General features: G+C 43.4%; 1 protein-coding gene across 2 annotated transcripts in view; it reads left to right on the top strand.

Annotated features, from left to right (window-relative positions):
* Positions 1-25,383, top strand: part of LOC310851697 (phospholipase A2 inhibitor gamma subunit B-like) — a 223,610-nt gene that overhangs the window by 83,665 nt on the left and 114,562 nt on the right. Inside the window, exon 1 of one of the 2 annotated variants that reach the window (XM_083754341.1) lies at positions 5,560-5,692. The exons of the other annotated variant lie outside the window; for it this stretch is intronic. The gene's annotated coding sequence lies outside the window, so the exon portion shown is untranslated. Of the gene's footprint in view, positions 1-5,559; positions 5,693-25,383 lie in introns of those variants that run through there. 2 annotated transcript variants of the gene reach the window in all.

Genomic DNA, 25,383 nt, shown 5'->3' with positions numbered 1-25,383 from the left:
CACCACCAGGGGGACTCTTCAATCTTGAGGGAAACAGGAGCTTAAACTTCCAAGAGGCAACAAAAGCTCAGCTAATATTTTAGATGCTAAAGACAAAAGATAAGCTGGGGGAAGCAGCAGCAGAGAGTCTGCCTCAGGCTGCTTCTCACCTTGCAATACAAACAATAAAATTGCTCCGGCTTCCGCAAATGCTTAGCTCCTACCAAACAATGCAAACAGGAAACTGCAGGTTTGCTCAGTTGCCAGGCAACCTGGCAACAATAGCGCTCCTTTGGCTGCTAGAACAAAAGGCAACACTAAGAGTGCAACAGCCTTAAATGTCCCTTCACATTATTGCTAAGCTTTCTTTGTTTAAGACCAGGAAGCTTCAATCGGCCATGCCGGTGAGGAAAACAATAGAACAATAAATCAGCAGCCAGGTTCAGAGGGGACAAGGCTGCTGCAGAATCTCTGTCTCTTTACAAATGTGAATGCTGAATAACAAAGCCCCCAAGCACCGATCGTTAGCCACTGAGCTTCAAACAGCGTTTCTATAGCAACCCCGTGAGAGGAAGACAAAATTAAATTCACCAACACCCTATTACTCCCAGCAAGGGAAGAAGTGGGGGGGGGGGGTTGGTTGGTTGGAAATTCCAAGCCACGAGGAAGCAACAGGCAAAGCAGAAAGCGGGAAAGGGGATTCTTAATTGAAATAACTCAAGGCAGCAGAAATAGACAGATTTAAACTGCTAAAGCAGGGTCTGTTGTTTCCAATGTTCCGGCCAGCAGAGGGGGAGAACAAACAACAAAGGGAGCAGGCAACATGTGGAGAGAGAGGAGGTGGAGAGAGAGGAAGGAAGGACCCAAAGCCGGCAAAAGGGGGGGAGAGGTAACCACGGAGCGAAGCAATGGAGGCAGAAGGTGGCTGCTTTAAAGTAATGGAAGGGAAATATTTGCACAGCCACACACTAACCACGTGTGCAAAATGCACTCAAAGCCCAAATTAGCAAAATACCACCCGGCGTGTGGCTATGAGCTCCCAAGACACACAGGAAGTCCCCCCAGATTCCAAATATACCCGGACCCAGTCTTAGAACACACTCCAGCAGATTTAAAGATGATCGTTTCTGCAATCACTCAGACAACCGATTAAGCAAAGCAAATCTACCCACACTCAGTCTCAGAACACACTCCAGCTGATTTAAAACACAAATCTACCCACACTCAGTCACAGAACACACTCCAACTGATTTAAAACGCAAATCTGCCCACACACAGCCTCAGAACACACTCCAGCTGATTTAAAACAATCGTTTCCGCAATCACTCAGACACTCCAATAAGCAAAGCAAATTAAGCAAGGCAAGCATGAAGAACACCCAAACATAGGGTTAAGCTCAAGTCAATTTTAAGGGAAGTGAAGATGTAGAAGGAGATCAGAGAAAGCAAATCAACCCAAGCACTCCTCCAAAGGACGCTAAGGAAAACAAGCCCCAAATTACGCAAATAGCACTAATAGCTGAAACGTATCCCTTGCAGATGCAACGATCGTAGAGGGGGAAAAAACAGCAGAAAGCAGCCAAAAAGGCAGAAGAGGAAAGGCAAAACTTCTCTGTTAAAGTTCCTCTTCTAAGCTGGATCCACGTGGTCGTCGCTGCTAGGCACAGATGGGAGACTATCCTGACTCGTGGTGAGAGGACGAAGAATGAGGCCGGGCGAAGGCTGTCGCCGCAGCAAAAGGCTGCTGAACACGCCCCCCTCAGGCACCTGGTTGGATGCCCGCTGAGGGGCGTGGGCGCCAGCCAGGTGAGGTGATGGCAGGGGGCTAACGCCCCCTGCTAGGGGCGGAGCTTGGGCTCCCGCCCACAACCACTCCCCTCTCTTGCAGGGAGGAGAGTCTTTGTAACATTTGTAGTCAAAACATTTATCTGACCTTGCAACTTTCCCAAGAGAAAGAATGTCCTATTCAATTCGAACTGAATTTCCTTCCCGGCCGCCATTCTTAAACAGTCCAAGGTCAAAAAACAGTTTCTCAGCTGGTCCTTAATGCAATATCCCAAAACTCCCTCTAGGGGGATTTAAGTTTCTTTTCACTCCTTTCAGCACAGACCCAAAAGTCCCATACGTTAAATTGTAACAGTCCTTCCTTCTTTTTAAACATAAGCTTGTAGCAAATATAGACAATAGAAACAAAGTCCTCTTTTTGTATCTTGACAGCTAGCTTGACAGCTGTCAAATTGTCCTATTCCTCATCAACGGGCTCTCACGGACCACTCCCGGGTCCAGGGGGGTGGCACATCAAATCCCAAATCTTGTTCTTTTCCTGCAGGCTCCCCTGCTTCCAAAAAAAAAATTCTGATAGTCTCAATCAGTAGAATTAAAGTCCTTTACAAAAAACCCCCACAAAACTCTTCACGACCTTAGTTGACAGGTTCTTTGCTTTAGTTTATTTACAGAAAGGGGAGGCGGACTTCCTGTTTGGACCTTCCCCGATCGGTGCCAAATTTAAAAATATTTTAAGAGCCCAATTTCCGTACTACTCAAGGGTTGTTGTTTGAAATCCAAATGTCCACAGAAAAAAGTCAGCGCTCTCCGGCAACGGCTGTGCGGCTTCACTCCGTGAAAATAGTAGTCGATTCGAAACACCGCGCCACTCACCCCGCATCACTTCGGAACCCCCGAAAAGGGATTTTTAAAGGGTCTCCGCCTTCACCGCGGCGGCACGACCCGATTTTTGCGGAGCGGGTTCCTCTGAGTCAGAGGAATTCCGCCATTGCCGATGGCGCTAACCCGGAAGTCCCCCTGGATTTAAACATTTGGATCATTAACCACAGCATTGTTCACTAGGCTGGTTTGAGGGCCGTGTAAGACGCAGGATGCGCTGGAGTGCCTTCCTGCTATTGGTCAAGGCAAAGGTAGTGGCTTGGAGACCACCTTCTTCACTTGTGATCCAATTGGGTGAGAATGACCTGCCACCTGTAAAGTGCCACTGGACTTGCAAGTATAGATTGTGGGCCACAGCATAGTGCATGGGGCCAGCCTACGGGCTGTTGAGTCTGGTATGGGTCTCCAGCTTCACCTCCCAAGACAAGTGAGTGTTTCCTGGCTGTCCAGGCATGAGATGTGCTGGGATGAACTGTTGCCTCTTGTGAGGGCCAACGCGGCCTTGTGGGGCCCACCTTCCGCCTTAGTTGTGCAGCTGGGCGAAAATGACCTGCCTTTGTTAAAAGGCTTGGACTTATGGACTCACATATTAACCTTAAACCAAATTAAATTAAAATAAATTAAAATGAAGTACTTGGAGGAGCTAGCGATGGTCCTCCCTGCCACGACCATTTGTTGGTCGCAGCTCCTTTCAAGGCGCACTTGAAGTGTGTGCCCAGCTGCTATGGACAAAGTCAGAAGGTACGTGGATCGTGCTGCAGCACAGAAGGTGCTTGCTCTGGGTGGCAGGCTTATTCCCCACCCAGATGTTATTCTCAGAAATGCATGCACCTTTCTGATGGCAGTAGAGACATATGGCTTGCTGGAATCGTAAAAAGTTTTTTAGATTGGTTACAGGGGTGAGGATATTGGCAGCGAGCGATTGGCTCGTGTGGCAGTTAGGCATTGGCTTATTGTTGAGTGGGGGAGAGGAGGTCGGCCATTGCCTGCCCCTCCATTGTTCAAGGGTATTCCGTGAAAGGAATCCAGGGCCTGGATCTTGTCCAAAGTCCGCTTGATGGGCTAGGGCCATGCCAGGCCTCTGGGAACACCAGGGGAGATGCAGGCGGGTTCCCCAGAAGCAGTTTTCCTATGGGTGGTTTACCCTTACAGACTTCCTGCAAGAGGGGCAGGAGTCAGATATAGTCTTTTGCCAATGTCTAAGCCAATACCGCTCCCATTTCCTGTAATCAATAAAGTGGCCAAAAAAAAATTGCCCAATAAGCTTAAACAAAAATTATGCATCTGTGTGAATTTATTTATGCTATTGGGGGGTTGGCTTGAGGGTCTTGCCACGCAACCACCTTCGATTTGAACACATCCCTGGAAGATATAACCAGTTGGGTCTACTATACCTCAACCATCTTCAAAGTCTAAACTGTGGAGTTGAGGCTTAAATATATTTTTTAAATAATTTTTATTGAGTTTTACAAATTTTATCATCCTCACAATCAACATTATCTCAAAAACAAAATAGGATATAGACCCGACCCGCCCCCCACTGCCACCGCTTCCCTCAACTTCCTTTTCTGGTACTTTGAATGTTAGCTTCCCCTGCTTGTTTTACTTTACATTGATATTCAGTCTTTAACTTAAATATTATCATATTCTTCAGCTTTTTATACCCTACTTATTTTCATATTCCCTCTTGCATTTTATTATTTTCCTGTTTTTATCTCTTAATTTCTATGTTGTTAAGTGTAAGTGTTTACTCAAACCCTGCTAGTGAGTCTACATCTTTACTGTTTTCTGTAGTTACATCATAAATGGTTCCCAGACTTTTTAAAAAAACTCCAATTGTCTTTGTCTCTAGAATTGAGACACAGATATTGATTGATTTTGTAACTTTGTTTTAAAGCCTTTCTCTCATGCAATTGAGTTGTGACTGCTGGGCATTGGCTTATTGTTGAGTTGGGGAGGGGAGGCCAGCCATTGCTTGCCTACTCCACCACTGTAGGGCCATGTAAGTTTGGTGCAAGTTTGTGGTCAACCAAGACTCCTAGATCCTTTTCACATGTACTGCTCTCAAGTCAGGTGTCACCCATCTTGTATTTGTGCCTCTCATTTTTTTTGCCCAAGTGCAATACTTTACATTTCTCCCTGTTAAAATTCACCTTGTTTGTTTTGGCCCAGTTCTCTAATCTGTCAAGGTCGTTTTGAAGTGTGATCCTGTCCTCTGGGGTGTTAGCCACCCCTCCCAGTTTGGTGTCATCTGCATATTTGATTAGGATGCCCTTGAGTCCATCATCCAAGTCGTTGATAAAGATGTTGAATAAGACCGGGCCCAAGACAGAACCCTGTGGCTCCACGCTAGTCACTCTTCTCCAGGATGAAGAGGAACCATTGATGAGCACCCTTTGGGTTCGGTTTGTCAGCCAGTTACAAATCCACTGAGTGGTAGCATAGTCAAGACCACATTTTACCAGCTTCTTTACAAGAATATCATAGGGCACCTTGTCAAATGCCTTGCTGAAATCAATGTAGGCTACATCCACTGCTTTCCCTTCATCTACCAGGCTTGTAATTCTGTCAAAAAACGAGATCAGGTTAGTCTGACATGACTTATTTTTCAGAAATCCATGCTGACTATTGGTGATCACAGTATTCCTTTCTAGGTGCTCACAGACTGTTTGCTTAATGATCTGCTCCAGAATCTTCCCTGGTATTGATGTCAGACTGACTGGGCAGTAATTATTTGGGTCCTCTCTTTTCCCCTTTTTGAAAATTGTGATCAACATGCATTTGCCTTCATAAATTTAATTTATAATTCTGAAATATATTTGATATACTTGAATGTGAGGTTCTCATGTTTTATATAGACTTACTTTCCATCTCCACCCAATGTACCATTAAGCTCGTTACCATCTCAGGAAACCTCTATTTCCTTTATATAGTGACATCTCTGGTATGTTCCTACTGTCATAATAAAACAACCTCATGCAAAGGCAAATCAGGTGAAAAGCGTGGCACTAATCCAATCTGTGTTTCTGGTGTTCTGGATAACAATATAGGTGAGCTGAAACTTTTCAATTACTGTTTTTCACCCCATGTTTATTGATTACTGGTGTAGGTAGACTTATGGCTCTGGCTTTGGTTAGAAATACATCCCAGTCGCCTGCTGAAGGGGTGAAACCACAGGGTAATGTAATGAAATATTGTCCCATTAAACTTTAATTAGTTTAATGTAAATGCCCAGTGCGCTTCCATCGTCACAAGTCCCACTACAGCAGAGCATTTCGCGCAGCAGTTTAGAAGGGCAGGAGAGGCAGTATCTTTTCAAAGAGGAATCTTGGAGCATGCGGTTTGTAACTCAAAGATAAGGTTTATTTATAAAACAAAAAACAACCCTGGCGAAGAACCACACATCTCAGCAAACACGCCCAAAAGGGGAGAAGGGAAGGGAACAAACACACAGGAGACTATTTATACAAACTCATGTTCCTGGAAGCCTAATGACCTCCAGCTGCTCAGTGATTAGAGCGTTTCTGCTACCTTTTAACCCTTTGATAGCAACACCCCCTCTCGCTCGTAACACTGAGCTGTACCAACCTTAATTCAAATTTAAACCTGAACAGAAACATTTATGAGATTGCGGACTCAAAGCTTTCGTAAAACCGTCTGCGAGATTTTCTTGGCTTGGGCAATACTTTAGTTCAATTAAACCTTGTTTTACACTTTGGCATACATTTTGATAACGGATATCCAAGTGTTTTGTGTGTGCCTTGAATTGACCTGATTTAGCTAGTTTAATACAAGGTTGATTGTCCTCCCACACTCTGATAGGTAGGGAACATTCTCCAAACAATTCTTGTACCAGTTGCTTATAAAATTCCAGTTCTCTACATACATCTGATAATGCATTGAACTCAGATTCAGTTGAACTTAAAGCTATAAGTGACTGCTTTCTTGATCTCCAACCAATTAGTGCATTTCCAAATTTTATCGCCATTCCTGACACTGATTTTCTATCTGGTCCAGCATCTGCCCAACTACTGTCGGCCCAACATTCAAGTTGTGTGCTGCCCTCTGCTGATAGTTTTAAGCGAAACCTTTTGGTAGTTTGGAGATACCTTAAAACTCTTTTTACTCCTTGCCAAGCATGCATTGATGGTTTTTCAGCTTGTCTACACAGCATGTTGACAGCATATGTTATATCGGGCCGAGTCCACTGTGCAATGTGGAGTAGACTGCCTATCGCTGACTGGTAAACCCCGGGATTAGAGAACTCTGCCTGTTGCTTGGCTTGAGCATCCTTTATGTAACTTAACTCCATTGGGGTTTTAACACCAGCACAGTTGTCCATTTTAAACCTTTCCAGCAACTGCTGGATCTTAGCTTCTTGGCTGAGCCAATAGTTCCCATTTTCATCTTGCTAAATTTTAATTCCTAGATAAACAGATACATTGCCTAGTGATTTTATCTGAAACCTTTCTCCAAGCTTTGTGGCAAATTGTTGTGCAAGTTTATCATCCTTTCCACTGTATAATAAATCGTCAACAAATATCAAGACTGCTTCTTGTTCACATCCCGAGCCTTTTAGATAAAGACACGCATCTGCTGCGCTCTTTCTGAACCCCATGCTCTCTAGAGCATCGTTTAAGCAGGAATTCCAATTACGGGCGGACTGTTTCAACCCATAAATGGATTTGTGTAGGCGCCAGACCTGGTTTGGCTTGTCTCCTTCAAAACCCGGTGGTGGTGTCATATAGACTTCCTCCTGTAAGTCTGCATTTAAATAAGCCACATTGACATCAAAATGAAACAGCTTATTTCCCTTCTTAGCTGAAGAGGCTAAAAGCATTCATAGTGACTCCGATCTTGAAGTAGGGGCATAGATTTGAGAATAGTGAACACCTTTGCGCTGTGAAAACCCTTTTGCAACTAGTTGGGCTTTATATTGCAACTCCTCAGTAGTTGTGGGCTTTAAACGATATACCCATTGACAACCTACAGCTTGTTGCCCTTTCGGAAGCTCTGTACTTGTAAACACACCAAGAGACTTCATTGAAGCCATCTCTTTTTCCATTGCTTCCTGCCACTTTACGGCTTCTGAGCTTGGAAGCTGTTGTACTTCCATATAGCTATCTGGCTCACACTGTGCCATATTTACGTATACACTTGTCACCTTAAACCGCTCTGGCGGCTTGCCCTTTGTGGCACGATTTGACCTGTGCAATTGTTCCTCTTGTGCCCCCTCTGACCGTTGGCTGTCAGAATCTGTCTCAGACTTTATATCTGGACGCGCCCCTAGGGATAAAGACCTCCGTTTAGATACCTCCCTTGGGCTTGGTGTTGCAGGTGACCTGCTTCGCTTTTGCTGTCTGCTAGGCCTACTGACTGGCGATGTTGGAACACTCCTAGATTCTGGCTTTTCTACCTTAGGAGAAGAACCTTGTGCCTGGTCAGAATCTGCATCTGAACCATGTGCACCATCCCCTTCTGGCTCACCACCCTCTGGCCTTTCATTCTCAGCATGAATGCCTAAATCATCTCTCAAAATGTCAGGGTTACCATGTAAGTGAGTCCATCCGCTCACAAAATTCAGCGCTCCTACTGAGGACCACTCTCGTAGTATCCCCATTTGGGTTCACAAATCTCCAAGATTTGGCGTGTGGTTCGTACCCACAAAAGATGAGTTTCCTAGCCCTTGGACCTCCCTTTTTCCTTAACGCTTTTGGGATAAGTACATAGGCTGGACATCCAAACACCCGAAAGTAATTAATTTTGGGCTTCTTCCCATATAAAGCAAAATAAGGGGTAGTGCCAATTACAGAATTATATACTCGATTCAGAATATGAGTAGCTGCCTGCCAGGCTTCCGCCCAGTAACTTTGAGGGAGTTTAGCATCAAACAACATAGAGTTTGCCAACTCTTGCAGAACCCTGTTTTTACGTTCGGCCACGCCTCCTTCTTGGGGGGAATAAGGTGTAGACAGACGATGCTTAATCCCCTTTTTCTTAAAGAAATTCTGCAACACAGACCCGGTAAATTCTGACCCTCTGTCTGTCTGAAAAGCAAGTACTTTAGTACCGAATTCAAGTTCTACTGCATGAACCCAATTTTTAACTGTTTCTGCAGTATCTGCTTTTGTTTTGAGAGGAAAAAACCATGTAACCTTCGTTTTGTCATCCGAGAGACACAGTGCATACCTCGAACCTCCCATGCTAGCAACAGGCATTGGGCCACATAGGTCCATATGCACAAGTTGGAATACTTTGTCAGTTTTCCTATCTGAACTGGGATAGCTGCATCTATGAACCTTCGCCCTTTTGCATGCAGTACAATCCAAATACTTAGTACATTTGTTCATTTTGCACCCTTCTGATAATTCAGGTTGCCTTTTAACATACTGAAAATTAATATGTCCCAGACGGCGGTGCCATAAATGAACACAAGAATTATGGGTAGGCGTGTTCACACAACCAGCATGAACCTGTTCAACTTCATCTGGACTTGTCTCAAAATAATATAACCCATCTCTGCATTCCACCTGCAAAAGAGATACGTTATTCTTTGAAATAGTGCAAACCCCATTTTCAAACACAGTTTTAAACCCAACTCTATCAAGTTCTGATACAGACAAAATACACCCCTTCAATCCCTTTAGCATGTAGGCATCAATTTCTGTTTGCAAACAACTCAAGAACACTGTGCCTACGGTCTCTAAGGAACGTTTAGTTGAATCTGCCATTGTCACAACTTTAAGGGTTTGCAAATGTCTGCAATTCCGCAAACGGACACTAGATGGTGCCACCAGGTGGTGAGATGCACCACTGTCGATCAACCAGCGTAGATTGCTGCCTTGGCCACGCCCTTGCATCAACGCCATTGCTGAAGCCATGTGCTGTGTGCTGTGGGAGTAGCCTCAACCTCCTCCTCTTCTTCGACGTCCCCTGGAACTCCTTGTCTGGTAACTAGGGGTAACGGCCTTGGTGCTGTCTTGACCAGGTTCACGTGGACAATTCCTAATTAAATGGGAAGGGGAACCACAGCGAAAACAGTGTCTAGCTGCAAAAGCATTTACTGTGTGCTCAAACTCAGCATCCCCACTCTTAGGCACAGCATAACTCCCCTTTGAAGGCAAACCTCTTTCTCTTTGCCTTTTATCTTGTTCATCTGCAAGCCGAGATGAAATGTATTCAAGGGTTAATTCAGTTGAAGGCATAGCTTCCAAAGTTAGAGCTAGAGTCTCATAGCTTTTATCAAGAGAAGACAACAATATGTATGACTGCTGCTCCATAGAGAAAGGAATGCCCAGCTGTCTTAGTTGATTAAAGGCAGACACCATTTTGGCAATATGTTCTTTCACACACGCTCCCGGTTGAAGACGTAAATCAAACAAACATCTTGTAGCATGGATCTTGGCCCCCGCAGTGTTTCTGGAATTTAACCGCTGCAGAACCGTCCAGACCTCATGCGTGTTCTTTAACTCAGAAACATAAGGCATTTGCTCTGGTCCCACTGCCAAAACTAGTAGACCTTGGGCTTTCCTGTCGCGTTTCTGTGAAGCTGCTGCTGCTGCTTTGTCTTCTGCAGATGCATCTGCAGCTGCCTGTAAAGGCGGTGCTTCAGTGCAACTCCACAACTCCTTTGCTTGCAACCAAACCCTTACCCTAGCCTTCCAATCTTGCCAATTTTTCCCATTGAGTCGCGTAAACGGGACAGTAAAACTTTCCTGGGACTCTGCCATCCTCCCTGGGGCTTAGGAACGATACTCACACACCTGTAGACCGTCTCCCAGCTGCTGAGGTGGCTCCTTGAGGAATAAGGCGTCTTCCAGCGAGTACAAACTGCGCAATGCCTGTTTAAAACTTTTTCTAGGCACGTTGCAGGACTCAAGCTGCTTTGAAGGCTTTCGTTGTCGGCAACCGCTTCTGTCTTCGCTCCAGTCCTTTCATAAATCACTCTGAACTGCACTCCTTAGCTCCTTCTTGACGTACAAACATCCATAACCTGTCCCATTAAACTTTAATTAGTTTAATGTAAATGCCCAGTGCGCTTCCATCGTCACAAGTCCCACTACAGCAGAGCATTTCACGCAGCAGTTTAGAAGGGCAGGAGAGGCAGTATCTTTTCAAAGAGGAATCTTGGAGCATGCGGTTTGTAACTCAAAGATAAGGTTTATTTACAAAACAAAAAACAACCCTGGCGAAGAACCACACATCTCAGCAAACATGCCCAAAAGGGGAGAAGGGAAGGGAACAAACACACGGGAGACTATTTATACAAACTCATGTTCCTGGAAGCCTAATGACCTCCAGCTGCTCAGTGATTAGAGCGTTTCTGCTACCTTTTAACCCTTTGATAGCAACAAATATGGCCTCTCATCAGGCGCCAATCTACCCAGATTGACTTGCTAAGGCCATCACTGGGAATGGAGACTTCCATCAAGACCCTTCTAATGAGGTACCCTGATTATGCTGCTGGTTCAGGACAGGGTGGTTAGGTTCATCTATTGATTCAAGAACTGTGCATTGAAGAGTAAACAATTTAATTATTGGGAAGCATCATTAATTCCTTCCAAATGTATTTATTTTTAATCAGAATACTCACAGATCTTGTGATTTGTTTCCTTTTGTTCTTTGCAGTTTCACAGTATGAAGTGACATCTTACCGGGGATGTGGTGATTCCAAACATTGCCACTCAGGTGATTACAGTTTAACTTCAGCCAATGGTAACTACCTCCAGGTGAAGGTCTTCTGCTGTGGAACAGAAAAGTGTAATAAGGAACCTCTCTATGGTGAGTTTCTGCATCTCTGAAGGTTAATATCTTATTAACCTGTTATATAACTTCCACCCAGTTACAGGCAAAGTATAGCATCTTTGTTTTTCAGTCCATTCAGACACTAGGTGCAAGGGTGTGATAAGTATCTACAACTGATCCCTGAATCATTCAAGTTACAAGAAAGGAGATTCCACCTAAACTTCAGGAAAAACTTTCTGACAGTAAGAGCTGCTTTACAATGGAATGGTCTCAATCGGGACAGTGTGGAATCACCTTATTGGAGGTTTTGAAGCAGACTGGATGGCCATCTGTCCTGGATGCTTTAGCAGGGTATCCTGCATTACAGGGGGTGGACTAGATTATCCTTAGTGTCTCTTCCAGCTTAACAGTTACATAATTCTACGATGAATCTGGAATGGATGAAGTAGATGATCAGTCAAACTTCACACACGTAAGAGCTGGGGCTGGAGGCATGGATGTGGAAAAAATCTGGAAAATCTGGACGTAGGTCTACCAAATTTGGGTTTTGCGTCTGCTGACTACATGCTTGCACCCATAGACAGAGAGAAGGAGATTCCTTCTCAGAGAATGCAGCTGACTGTAGCTTCAAATAGCTTGCTAGATAACAATATACAGTGCTACCTCAGGTTAAGAACTTAATTCATTCTGGAGGTCCGTTCTTAACCTGAAACTGTTCTTAAAGTGAGGTACCACTTTAGCGAATGGGGCCTCCCACTGCCGTCTCACCTCTGCAGCACGATTTCTGTTCTCATCCTGAAGCAAAGTTCTTAACTGAAGGTACTATTTCTGGATTAGCAGAGTCTGTAACCTGAAGCCTCTGTAACCCAAGGTACAACTGTACAAAGTAAGAATTCCGGAAAAAAAGAATTAAAATGAGCATACCTGACAAATGGTGAAAGACAAAATCATTATGCATAGACGCTCAGCAGATGTTACAGTTCTGCAAAGCTGATGGCAAATATAGAGTACAATATGGAGGTAGCACATCCAGCTAGTGCTAGAAATTACTAGAAACCATGAAAAAAAAAGAAATAATGTTAACAATAAAGTGAAGGGGGGATGAACTGCATCCATATACTGACTGTTGGTTTTTACTTTGGTAGTTCCACCTCGTGAGGATCTTTCCCCCAATGGTTTAGAGTGCCCAGCCTGCTTCGGTATCACCAATGTTACCTCAAATCCCAAGTGCAAAAATCAGGGGACTGTCAGCTGCCTTGGCAATGAGACCAAGTGCATTGACTATTCTAGCGGGGCTATATTTCCAGTCAGCTAAGAAAATCTGCTCCTCTGTCTCCTTATCACTGCCAGAACAGCAATGTCTAATCTTTGTTTGCTTTTTATACGTGTTATGTGTATAAAGCTTTGATTTCTTTCTCTGTATTCTAAACTACCGTGTTAGAATTGTGTAAGAGCAAAAGAAAATAGGGATACAAGCGAGGGTGTAGGACCAGATAGCACTGTCCTGCCTTGAAATTCTGAAGTACAGAAAGCATTGGTTTAATGTGTAATCTGGGTTCTGGTAGAAGGTTTTGGTAATTTCTACGTATTTCTAATACAAGCTGGTGCAAGCTTGGATTTTCCACCTGACAAGTAAGTTTCTATTCTGTTTTGGATTCCAATCTACACCTGTTATAGTTAGATAAGAACTAGAGGGGACAGACTCACTCAGGGGTAGGGTTTTCCATTGTGCGTGGAGCATAAACAAGTACAACAGGCTCCTTACAGCACACCCTTTCCCTCTAATGCGCGAGGGGCAACAGGGCAGAGGGATACAAGGGAAGGTGCAGAACCATCCAGCAAATGACTGTTCCTCTGCACAGCAGTATGAACCATTGGGTGCTAGTCCAGGAGGACTTTGTCTTGCCACACATCTTGGCCAAAAGTTGAAAAGAAAGGAGGCTGGGAGAAAGAAACATTCTGCCAGTGCACAACTTCTGCCAGTGCACAACTATTCATTTTTCCTCAGAAATTAGTTGCTTTGAGTTCTTGGATCCTGATGCCAGCACAGCTGATTTGCATTGACAGCAACAAGGGGTTCAGCCTATTGACTGTGACTGCAAGCCCTGCTTCTCAAGCAGCAATTCAGAGTGGCCTTCAAGGTTCCCAGTTGTTCTGCAGCAGCAGCAGCAGATCTACCTGACACATATCACTTGTTTTTTTTTTAAAGTTTCTTTTTATTGAGTTTTTTTTTACAACATACACAAAAAAGAAATAAATTAAAAGGAAAATACAACTACACATAGTACAAAAAAGAAGATATAATAAAAAAAGAAAAAAAGGACTAATGTACATAACAGATTTAGGTACATAGTTTAAATACACATATCACTTGTGATGTGTTGTTGGTGTAAGGCAATTGGGGATAGTTTTGGTAAAAGCAACAAATTTAGCCACCTGCTGGGCTTCATTGGCTAACAGGTTAAGGTTCCTAAGGCATGCACTAGTGATAGTTTGATGACAGATTAATCATACTGTAGCACCCTGCTTGTGGTTAACGCTTAGCTGGAATGAAATATTCAACGCAGCAATAGAGAAATTAAAATAATAATTTATTTGTCGGACAAATAAATGAGAGACACAGGCTGTATAATTAATGGACATCTAATACAGGAAGTTAAGCACTTCAATTATCTGGGAATTACATTTAAAAATAATATGAATTGGAATACACATATATGTGCAGCTATAGCTAAGGCCAAAGTGACTGCCCACCATATAAAATCCTATTTTTTTCCCCAGTGGGAAACAGATACATCCCTGCTGTATTGCAAGTGATTGATATGAAACTTTGTGCCCAACTTCTATACAGCACACCAGTGTGGATTTCAGGCGACCTCAAGAGGTTGGATAAATTTCAAGCTTCCCTTTTGAGGTCATTATTAGGACTTGCAAACTCAGTAAAATATGAAACAATATGTTGTGAGCTGGGAATATTGCCTTTATCAGTAAGAGCATGGCTGAGGAGCTTGAAATATTGGATCTTCCTCCATTATAGAGCCCTATCCCCTAATTCTCTACTTTACGATCTTTTAAGTGTTAATGCAATCTACAATCTATCATTGATATGTAAGAGAAAACTGGATTCTATAGGACTCAATCTAACTGATTTTGAAATCTCTGATCCCAAAGATACATGGGAAATTATTAGGAAGACCTTCACAGAAAAAAGTGTTCTCGCCATGCTTGAGGTTGCAAAGCATAGCACCTGCTCCCCTACCCACTTAAATCTCCCTTTGTGTAGAAATTTCCAAAAGGGATACATGACAAATCTGAAGAAGCATGAATCACGTAGGCTGTTTATGTTGGCCAGATTTAACATGTTTCCCTCGGCGGTAGTGAGAGGAAGATATTTAGCTATCCCAGAATCAGAGCGTCTCTGCAAATGCAGTAAAAAGGAACTAGATACTTTAGAACATATATTCTTCTCCTGTGATTTTGGCAGCTATGCCAGAATACAATTGTATGAGGCCCTAAAATTCAATAAACAGACTTTTACTCGACCAACTGTTCAGGACATGCTGGCGGACAGCGATGATCAAATTACTTTAATAGTGGCCGAATTTTTAAGAGCTGTCCATGAAGAAAGAATGGGCCATGATAAGGAGACTTAGTGGTTGTTAATGGTAGGTGATGATGTTGCATTGTATTATTATTATTTTATATTATATTGTATTATGTTATTTATGTGTGGTGTGTTATGCCTAATAAAGGATTTTGAATTGAATTGAGAGACACAGTGGTATATGGTTACCAAGCTCTGGCCTGCCCTCCTGCCATTATGGCCAGCACTTATATTTCCTTAACCCAGCGCCCTTGCTCCTCCTTTGGCTGCCTCTGTCCAATCAGCCTGGTTGAAATTCCTATTGGCTGTTTGCTAGAACCAATCATAAAAGATACACCCATTTCCTATTGCCTTTTATGGGAAACAAAAAGCTATATATTCTTCTATCTATAAATGACAAATAAGTAGCCATTAACCTCAACAAGGCACCTTAATTACCAGATCACCTTTGCCCCCTTAATTCTAAAATAGAGCAGATGGCTAAAACAGATGGTGGCTAATTTTATTTTAAACAGATGTCAGAGATCTTGGGTTCACATTCTCACGCATCATCAATGAAAGATCTCCTTCTTTGGAGGTCTTTAAACAAAGGCCTGACAACCATATGTCAGGAATGCTCTGATGGTGTTTCCTGCCTGGCAGGGGGCTGGGCTCGGTGGCCCCTGTGGTCTCTTCCAACTATGATTCTATGAAATAAGAATCTAACATAAGGATCTAACATTTCTTAGTTTCTAAATCCTTTGCATAGTTACATTTAAGCCAATATATTTCATACATTAACATAGAAGAATAAACCTTCTCAAAGTAAAAAGGAAGGAACAGTTTACAGCCTCAAAATAAACTTCTTCAGTTTACACCCCCCTTCTTTCCAGCCAGCTCTTGCCCTCTAACCTTAGGAGGCACATAGTATTAACTTACTATTTAATTGTGTTTTTTCAGCTTTTTATATTCTGTAATTTGTATGGTCAGTTTGACCTTTTGCTTCCAGCCTTTTTATGACTGCAATAAACCAGAGGGGCCCTCTGCCCAAGTGCTTGCCAGCTGCCTGCTGGTTTCCTGCCTTGAAAGAAACATTTGTGAATTTAAGCTCATTTTTAGAATACAGGAATCTGATCAAAATATAAGCCTTGATAAAAATGCAGGCTAAGATCAGATGCCTCAATACCATGTGTTGGTTCCAAACACATTAAGCTTTTATAATCATGTTCTTCCCTATCCCCAAGAACCTAATAAAGAGCTCATGCAAACCTTATGCTTTTTATTTCCCAGATTTTATGATGCTTTATAAGAAGCTGAAACTCAAAAGATGTGCAACTGAATACGTTTGTGCCCTTAACGGAAAAAATACTAAATTTGGCAATCTTAAAGTAGAGAACATTGTAACCAAATGCTCTGATGCCTCAAAGCAGATTGAGCTCGAAGGGTAGGTAGGAAAGAGGAAAGATCTCCTCCTTATCAATTCCACCGTTCATGGAACCAGCAAGAATATGTTAACAGCTTATGCTGAGAGGAGGGGCTCAGGCCTCCTGGGTTTTCTTTTTCACTATTGGTGAAATTCATGATCAAAATAAACTCTTCTGACACATAGAATCTGTATTCTGTATTTGTATGTTTTGTATATGCAGAATGTGTGGAATGATGAGAAAGGGTATTTGATGGGAAGTATGAGAACTGGCATAGGGGCACAGGTGGTGCTGTGGTCTAAACCACTGAGCCTAGGGCTCACCGATCGGAAGGTCGGCGGTTCAAATCCCCGCGACGTGGTGAGCTCCCATTGCTTGGTCCCAGCTCCTGCCAACCTAGCGGGTCAAAAGCACATCAAAGTGCAGGTAGATAAATAGGTGCTGCTCCGGCGGGAAGGTAAGTGGCGCTTCCGTGCGCTGCTCTGGTTTCGCCAGAAGCGGTTTAGTCATGCTGGCCACATGACCCGGAAAGACTGTCTGCAGACAAATGTTGGCTCCCTTGTCCAGTAAGATGAGTGGCGTAACCCCAGAGTCGTTGGTGACACTTCCTTCTACTGCTATATTTACATGGTAGCACAGAAACACACACGCAGGTGCCTCTGTCCTAATCAGATATTTACTGGAAGGTATGTCAGCCAGATCTGTCTTCCCTTCTCAGCATGTACTCTCATTATTAATCCTTTGTCATTGCTGACTAGGGCTGCAGTGCTCATCAGAATCATATGAAGCCTGAGCCAATGTTTGTGCCAGAGGGGTGCAACTGAGGCCTCGCTGTCACAAATAGGTATTAAACACACACACACAATTGAAATAAATTGTGGAATCCACAAGACAGAAGGTTATTCTACATCCTATCCTCAAAATAACATTGGCAATCAGGGTAGAAGCAAGGGGACTATGTTCTGTCTTTCATACATTTTAGAAACTAAAGACTTTATGATCAGTGAGACAAGTACAAAGTAAAATACAGTGGTACCTCGGGTTACATATGCTTCAAGTTACATACGCTTCAGGTTACAGATTCCGCTAACCTAGAAATATTACCTTGGGTTAAGAACTTTGCTTCAGGATGAGAACAGAAATTGTGCAGCGGTGGCGCAGCGGCAGCAGGAGGCCCCCATTAGCTAAAATGGTGCTTCAGGTTAAGAACAGTTTCAAGTTAAGAACAGACCTCCGGAACGAATTAAGTTCTTAACCCGAGGTACCACTGTAAAGCCAATGCTTAATACTTCCATTCTCAACATGTACTTTCATTATTAACCCCTGTTGAAGCTGACTAGGGCTAAGGCTTCCTGTTTCCGGCGGTGGGAAATGGCTGCCTCCCACACGACCGGACCCCAGCTGTGCCGGTAATACCTCAGCAGTCCTTTTTCTGGGGCATGAAAGATGATAAAAACATCATATTCGCCTTCCATCTGAGTTAGACTCCACACAGCAAAAAAGAGCAAAGACAGAGGCATTGTCTCACTGCAAATATATCCCTTTATCCAAGAAAAACCCAGCAGCTTCCCATAGGCATTGGACACCTGAGTAGCAGCAGTACTAGTTCACATTTGTGTAACAAATTAAGGCCAGCAGTCAGTCTCTGAGAGCATTGTTGCTGGTCATAGCATTGTGAGAAGATACTAAAAAATGGGGGGTGGGGGATACTCAGAAGGCCTCAGGTTGGATGGCCGTGTGTCATTTAAGAATTATTTGAGAATCCTGTATTTCAGCAGCTTTGACAAGCTGGCACTCAGAATACCTTCATATATTTCAACTCTACAACTCTATTCTTCTAGAATTTTATGATTCAATGACTTAGAGGCCTTCTCAGAGCAAGAATCTAAGTAGAAGCTGTCCATGTTCCTACAATAACCCTAGTTCCTTACCCCCAGCACCAGTACAAGAGGCAGCTGCCTTACTTGTTGGCTGAAAATCTGCTGTACCCTCACTATCCAAAACATTATTGGATTCTTTTAGACATTTCTGCTCTAAAGCTAGTATGAAGTGCAAGCCTTAAATATACTGAATAAAAGCCACAATCCTTTTTGATTTTAATAGAGAATACTAATAAAAATGAAAGGCTTGCAGTTGCCCGGCTCCACATATCACATATCAGTCTGAGAGTTTCTCAGTTTAGTGGACACTTGAAAACAGTGGAACAGATGGAGTCAGTATTTTAAAAAAGTTCGCTAAGGAAGTTGCTGCAGGTAGAGCACTGGGTCCATTCATCACTCCTTGCATGCCTCCCCCTGGTCAAATAGTACTATTAAGTGGGTGAATTTTGGGAAATAGTCTTTCAGTAAATTAATTCAGTTGCTACCTTCTCTAGCACTGAGATCAGTCAGGGGCACTCAATGTACTCTGCACAGCACCTGCTAAAAACATTCTTGTTTAGACAAGCCGACTGAGATGCTTAGAAAGCTGTTGCCGTTTTAATATGTTTTAGTAATTTAAAGCTTGTATATTCAGATGATTTTTCATATTTATCTGCTTGTAACTGCTGCTTCTTCTTTTTACAATGAAGCCATCTATAAGTCTTAGGAAATAAACAATGTATAAACGAAACTGCATTGCTGGGTATCTGGGATGCAGAAAGGGGAAAACAGAGCAAATAAAGGTTTTGTTTTTGTTTTTTTCTTACTACATTACTAAAAATTTTGTGGGAGTATGTAAAGAAGCTCCGTTTAACCATACTTATATATGGGTAGCTGACAATGTTTTCTTTTTCTCTGTTGTTTTCTTTCAAATTTTTAATTAATATTTCCCTACATAAGTGTAACACAGAGGAATAGTGAATTGTCGTATGTTAAGGTATAGTAGGATGTGCTATTGTCAAATTCTCCCTTATTTGGGTTTGTATTATTGAGTATTTCTTAGCAAAATAGCAGCAGTGGGGGGGTCTGTTGAATTGAAAGCAACCAAGCACCTTGTGGTATCTTAAGCACTAGCAGCTGAAGAAAGAAAGACCAGGCCAAAAATGCTGATAAATATAGACCCAAAATGGTTTAGCTGAAAGAACTTATAAATGCATAACTGTAGGACCATGTAAGTTTGGTGCGAGAGATGGGGCTCTGGTAGGCTCTCTACTCTCACACCCAATATAGTGCACACAAGCCAACATTAGAGTATCCCTAACAGATGAGTGTCCAGCCTGTTCTTGAATAGGTTTAGATTTGGGGCATATACCGTATTTTTTGCCCTATAGGATGCAATTTTCCCCCTCCAAAAATGAAGGGGAAATCTGTGTGCATCCTATGGGGCGAATGCAGGCTTTCGCTGAAGCTTGGAGAGCGAGAGGGGTCGGTGCGCACCAACCCCTCTCGCTCTCCAGGCTTCAGGAAGCTATCAGCAAGCCTGGGGAGCCTGCGGGAGTTCCCACAGGGCTCCCTAGGCTGCGGATAGCAGCCTACTTGCCCCGAGTGCGGGGCACCCTGAAGCATTAGCTTTGTTCTATTCAAAACAGTTTGGCTTAGGGCAGTCATCACCAAACATGTCAGATGACTCAGACTGTCCTCCTTCCCAACAATCTGATACAATTGGAACAATGAGAAACTATGTACCAGATTCTAATAGTGATTTTAATAGCTCTCAGTAATAACTTTGGCTCCATTGTCCAATATTCAGTGCATGTCACAATGTCCCTAGCACTGTCTAATTCCCTCGAGCTCTATCTAGCTTGGCTACCTCAGCAGTAACCTGTGCCATATCTTGAGTCTTTAGCTGTCCTGTGATTTGAGGCATGGGGGAATTTTTTAAAAAATGCTTCTGTGAAAGGCTGCAGTACTGGTTCTTTTTCAGTATATTGCTTTGTCCATCAAGGACACAATAACCTCCCATAGTCCCTTGGACATTGAAGTAATACATAGATAGCAAACAGTTGCAGAGCAATTGTCCTTATTTCTTCTGAATAGAACCAATGTGTTGTAGAGCTTTTAGTTAGAGGGAGCCATGCCACCACTTGTGGTGGGGCTCTCCAAGAAGAGAACTTTTGGGGTGTGTGGAAATACATTCAGAAATGTATAATATTGTATATATAATGTTGTATGGAAACAATCAACCCCCATCCATTTGTTAGTTTTACTAAGCGTGTTGAAGGGTTATCCAGACCTAGATAATAGTACTTACAATTTGAAAGTTTTTAGGATCCTGTTTCATATATTAGTCTGATAGTTTATCAGCTTAGCCTAAGCTTCAAATCGGTGAAACAGATGGAGGTCATTATTTTAAAAAAGATTGCTAAGGAAGTTGGTAATGGTAGAGAACTAGATCCATTCATCACTCCTCGCATGCCTTCCCCCTGGTCAAATCCCTGCTGTTTGTGGTCCTGAAAAAAGTGTAGAGCAAAATTGATTCATGCATCTTTGATCCTTCCCAAAATGTGGGTCAGTCAAGATGTGCACCTGTGCTTAGTTCACTGTGTGTCCTTTGACAGTGCAGTGGGGTTGCTGCCCAGGTGTGGCATTGGGACCCAGATGGGCAAGGTTGTTTTAGAACAATCTAAGGGCCAAACTTTCACTTTTAGTCAGAGCACTATTAAGTTCCTGAATTTTGGGTAATAGTCTTTCAGCAAAAGAATTCAGTTACTCTGCAGGATTTCTTGCTAGTATTTTCTCTAGCACTGAGAATAGTCGGGGCATTCCCAATATTCCGCTCAGCACCTGCTAAAAACATTCTTGTTTAGACAAGCCTACTGAAATGCTTAGAAAGTTTTTGCAATTTTAATCTGTTTTAGTATTTTAACTCTTGTATATTCTGATTTTTATCAAATTTAAATTTAAAATTTGAAGGATAAATCTGAAATATATTTGACATACTTTGAAGTGGGGCTTTCATGTTTTATATAGACTTACTATTCCATCTCCATCCAATATACCTTTAAGTTAGTGGTGCCCACTAACTTTAAGTTAGTGGCACTGGATGGATGAAATGGTGCAGTTAGGGCATGGCGGTCCCAAAAGATACCGCTCAAAAGTGCCTGACGTGAACTGCGGTCCGTTGTCGGAGACAAGGACATCAGGACACCCATGCGTTGCAAAGAGGCCTCGCAGCAGCCGGATGACAGCCTCAGTAGTGGTGGAGGGCATCAGGGCCACCTCCAGCCATTTGGAATAGGTGTCTACCACTACCATAAAGGTCCGGCCATGAAAGGGGCCGGCCAAATCGATGTGCACCCTCGACCAGGGTGTCTTGGGCATCTTCCAGGTGTGGCCCTTACCTGCCGGTGTCGCAGGCCTCGATTCTTGGCACGCTTGACAGGCAGAAACCCAGGCAGTGATGGCATTGCCCATGTTAGGCCACCAGATGTAACACCGAGCCAACACCTTCATTCTGATGATTCCCGGGTGGCCAACGTGCAGAGCCTCAAGGACACATTGACAGAGTCTTTGGGGAATCACGATGCGGTCTCCCAACAGCAGACAGCCGCAATGAGCCGAGAGTTCGTGTTGCCTGGTTGCGAATGGCTGGAACTCCGATGCAAAAGGCCCTTGTGCAACCCCCTCCACACCCAGTTGAGCACACAGCTGATGGTGCGATCCTGGGCAGATGCAGAGGCCACAGTGGCAGCCGATACAGGTGCTGCCAGAAGATCCTCAGTCAGGAGGAGCAATGAAGCAGGAGTCGGGTCTTCCACAAACACTGGAAGAGGGCAATGGCTGAGAGCATCAGCATGGCCCATTAATTTCCCTGGGCGATGGACGAGCCGGTAGTGGTAGGCAGCCAGGAAAACAGTCCATCGCAGCATGCACAGCGAGAGGACCGGTGGAGTTGGTCGATCACTGGCAAGGAGGCCCAGGAGCAGCTTGTGGTAAGTGATGAGGTCAAAAGTCCTGCCATGAATACCTATTCATGGAACCTCTTCACTCCAGCCACAAGTGCCAGTGCCTCCTTGTCAAGCTGGCTGTAATTCCCTTCAGTTAGAGATAAAAGGTAAATGTAAAGGTACCCCTGCCCGTACGGGCCAGTCTTGACAGACTTTGGGGTTGTGCGCCCATCTCACTCAAGAGGCCAGGGGCCAGCGCTGTCCGGAGACACTTCCGGGTCACGTGGCCAGCGTGACATCGCTGCTCTGGCGAGCCAGAGCCGCACACGGAAACGCCGTTTACCTTCCCGCTGGTAAGCGGTCCCTATTTATCTACTTGCACCCGGAGGTGCTTTCGAACTGCTAGGTTGGCAGGCGCTGGGACCGAGCAGCGGGAGCGCACCCCGCCGCAGGGATTCGAACCGCCGACCTTTTGATCGGCAAGTCCTAGGCGCTGAGGCTTTAACCCACAGTGCCACCTGCGTCAGAGATAGCATTAACCCACAGAGGCAGAGATAGCTTTAACCCACAGCGCCATCTGCAGTCAGAGATAGCATCCTGGAAAAGTAGGCGAGTGGTGCTTCTCTTCTGTCTGGAAAACGGTGACTAAGGACAGCGCCGATGCCAAAAGGTGAGGTGTTGCAAGCAAGGACCAGTGGACTGGCTTCACTGTACTGTACCAGCACACTGTCCGATGAAAGGAGAGCCTTGACCTATTTGCTGTTGCAACAGCAAATAGGAATTGAAGTGGTGAAGAAGGTGAAATATCTTGGTATTTGGTTAACCCCTAAGAGTATTGATTTGTATCAGAATAATTATTTAACCAGTGTGGAATGGAATAAAGAAAGATCTGGAGGTGTGGGGACGAATGAAATTATCGATGTGGGGAAGGATTTCAACGATAAAGATGAGCGTTCTGCCAAAATTACTATTTCTGTTTCAGACAATTCCAGTAATCAGAGGGACGGCATTTTTTAAGGAATGGCAAAGAAAAATTTCAAGGTATATCTGGCAGGGTAAGAAGCCAAGAATTCAATTTAAGTTATTAACAGATGCTAAAGAAAGAGGAGGCGTCGCCCTGCCAGACCTGAAATTATATTACAAAGCGCCATGTCTCTGCTAGTTAAAGGAATGGATAAAATTAGAAAATACGGAGTTGTTAGACTTAGAAGGATTTGATAATAGATTTGGGTGGCACACATATTTATGGTCTGGAAAGAAGAAAGGCCATATAGGTTTTGAGAACCACATTTTCCGAAGATCGCTGAAAGAAATTTGGGATAGGTATAAAAACCTACTCGAGCCAAAAACCCCACACTGGTTGTCGCCGTTAGAGGTTATGAGTGTTAAAAAAACTAATATGAGGAAAAATTGGATTACATATGGAGATTTAATTGTCAAGGAAGGAGGGAGATGGAAAATGAAACCCTATGAAGAGGTAAAAGAGCATGTGTATGATTAGTTGCATTATTTACAAACAAATGAAATGTTCAAGAAGGATTTTAAAGAATATGGATATGCAGAGAAAGAGTCAAAATTTCAAACAGAAATAATAAATAACGAACACAAAATATTATCTAAAATGTATAAAATTTTGCTGGAATGGCATACAAAAGATGAGGAAGTTAAATCGGTTATGATAAAATGGGCCAGGGACTTTGGATATAACATACAAATGGATGACTGGATTAAATTATGTAATGAAAATATGAAATTTACTGCATGTACAGCGTTAAAAGAAAATATTATGAAAATGATGTATCGATGGTATATTACACCGGTGAAACTTGCAAAAATGTATAAAACAATACAAGAAATGTTGGAAATGCAAAGAAAAGGATGGTACTTTTTATCACATGTGGTGGGAATGTAAAAAAGTGAAGAGCTTTTGGGAATTGATTTACAATGAATTGAAGAAAATGTTGAAATATACATTTGTTAAGAAACCAGAGGCTGTTCTTTTAGGAATTATAGGAAATGAAGTAAACAGGAAGGATTGTAAACTTTTCCAATATGCAGTAACAGCGGCGAGAATATTACTGGCCCAGAACTGGAAACAAGAACAAGTACCAACATTAGAGGAGTGGAGAATGAAGCTGATAGACTATGCAGAACTTGACAAACTGACAGGGAAGATCAGATATCTACGAGACCAAAAGTTAATCGAGGACTAGGGAAAGTTGGTGGAGTATTGGGAAGGTATAAGTGACAGAGAAATAACGTTGGTGGCATTTAAAGAAGCTCTGTAAAAGTTGAAGAAATATTGTAAAAAAGAAAAATAGGTATCAAAGGGTATACTAAAAGGCAATAATGAATTTAAGAAATGTGTAATTTAAAAAATTAATTTGGATGATTATCAGAGAGGCTGAAGGAAGTCCAAAAGTGAAAAATTTGTTAAAGCTGAAATGTGATGTAATATGTATTTTTATGATGAAAATTAATAAAAAAATATTTAAAAAAAAGAAAGGAGAGCCTTGACCACATTGAAGGCCACTGTCTCCCAATGACCCCAGGACCAAGGTGTCTTCGTGCTGAAGAGTCGGTGAAGAGGCTCAGCCACCGTGGCTTTCTGGGGCAGGAACATGTTATAAAAGTTCAGCAGTCCCAGGAATGCCTGCAAATCCGTCCTGTTCTTTGGGATGGGGGCCTGCTGGATAGCGCGGATCTTCGATGTGGTCGGGTGAAGGCCAGAGGCATTGATAAGATAGCCCAGGAACTCCACCTGGGGAACGGCAATCTGGCACTTCTCCCTATTTACCTTGAGCCTGGCCTCCTGGAACCTGTTCAGCACGGCACGGAGGCGCTCAAACAGCTGCTGGTGTGAGTCTGCGGACACCAAGATGTCATCAAAGTATGGTACCACGCCCGGAAGCCCTTTCAGGAGACGCTCCATAAGGCTTTGGAAGATGCCAGGAGCCACACTCACCCCGAACTGCAAACAGTGGCAACGGAATGCCCCTGGTGGGTGACGATCGTCTGGGCTTCAGCGGTGGCATCATCGACGGGCAGTTGTTGATAGTCTTGGGCAAGGTCCAGCTTAGCAAAGACCTTACCCTCACCCAGGGAAGGCAGCAGGTGTTGGACAACAGAAAGCGGATAAGCATGCTGCTGAAGTGCCTTGTTGAACGTGCACTTGTAGTTGGC

The sequence above is a fragment of the Podarcis gaigeae genome (genome assembly GCF_964106915.1).
Source record: "Podarcis gaigeae genome assembly, chromosome: 8".
Classification (NCBI taxonomy): Eukaryota; Metazoa; Chordata; class Lepidosauria; order Squamata; family Lacertidae; genus Podarcis; species Podarcis gaigeae.
The sequence above is the reverse complement of the archived record's forward strand: the minus strand, read 5'-3'. Positions and strand labels throughout refer to the sequence as shown.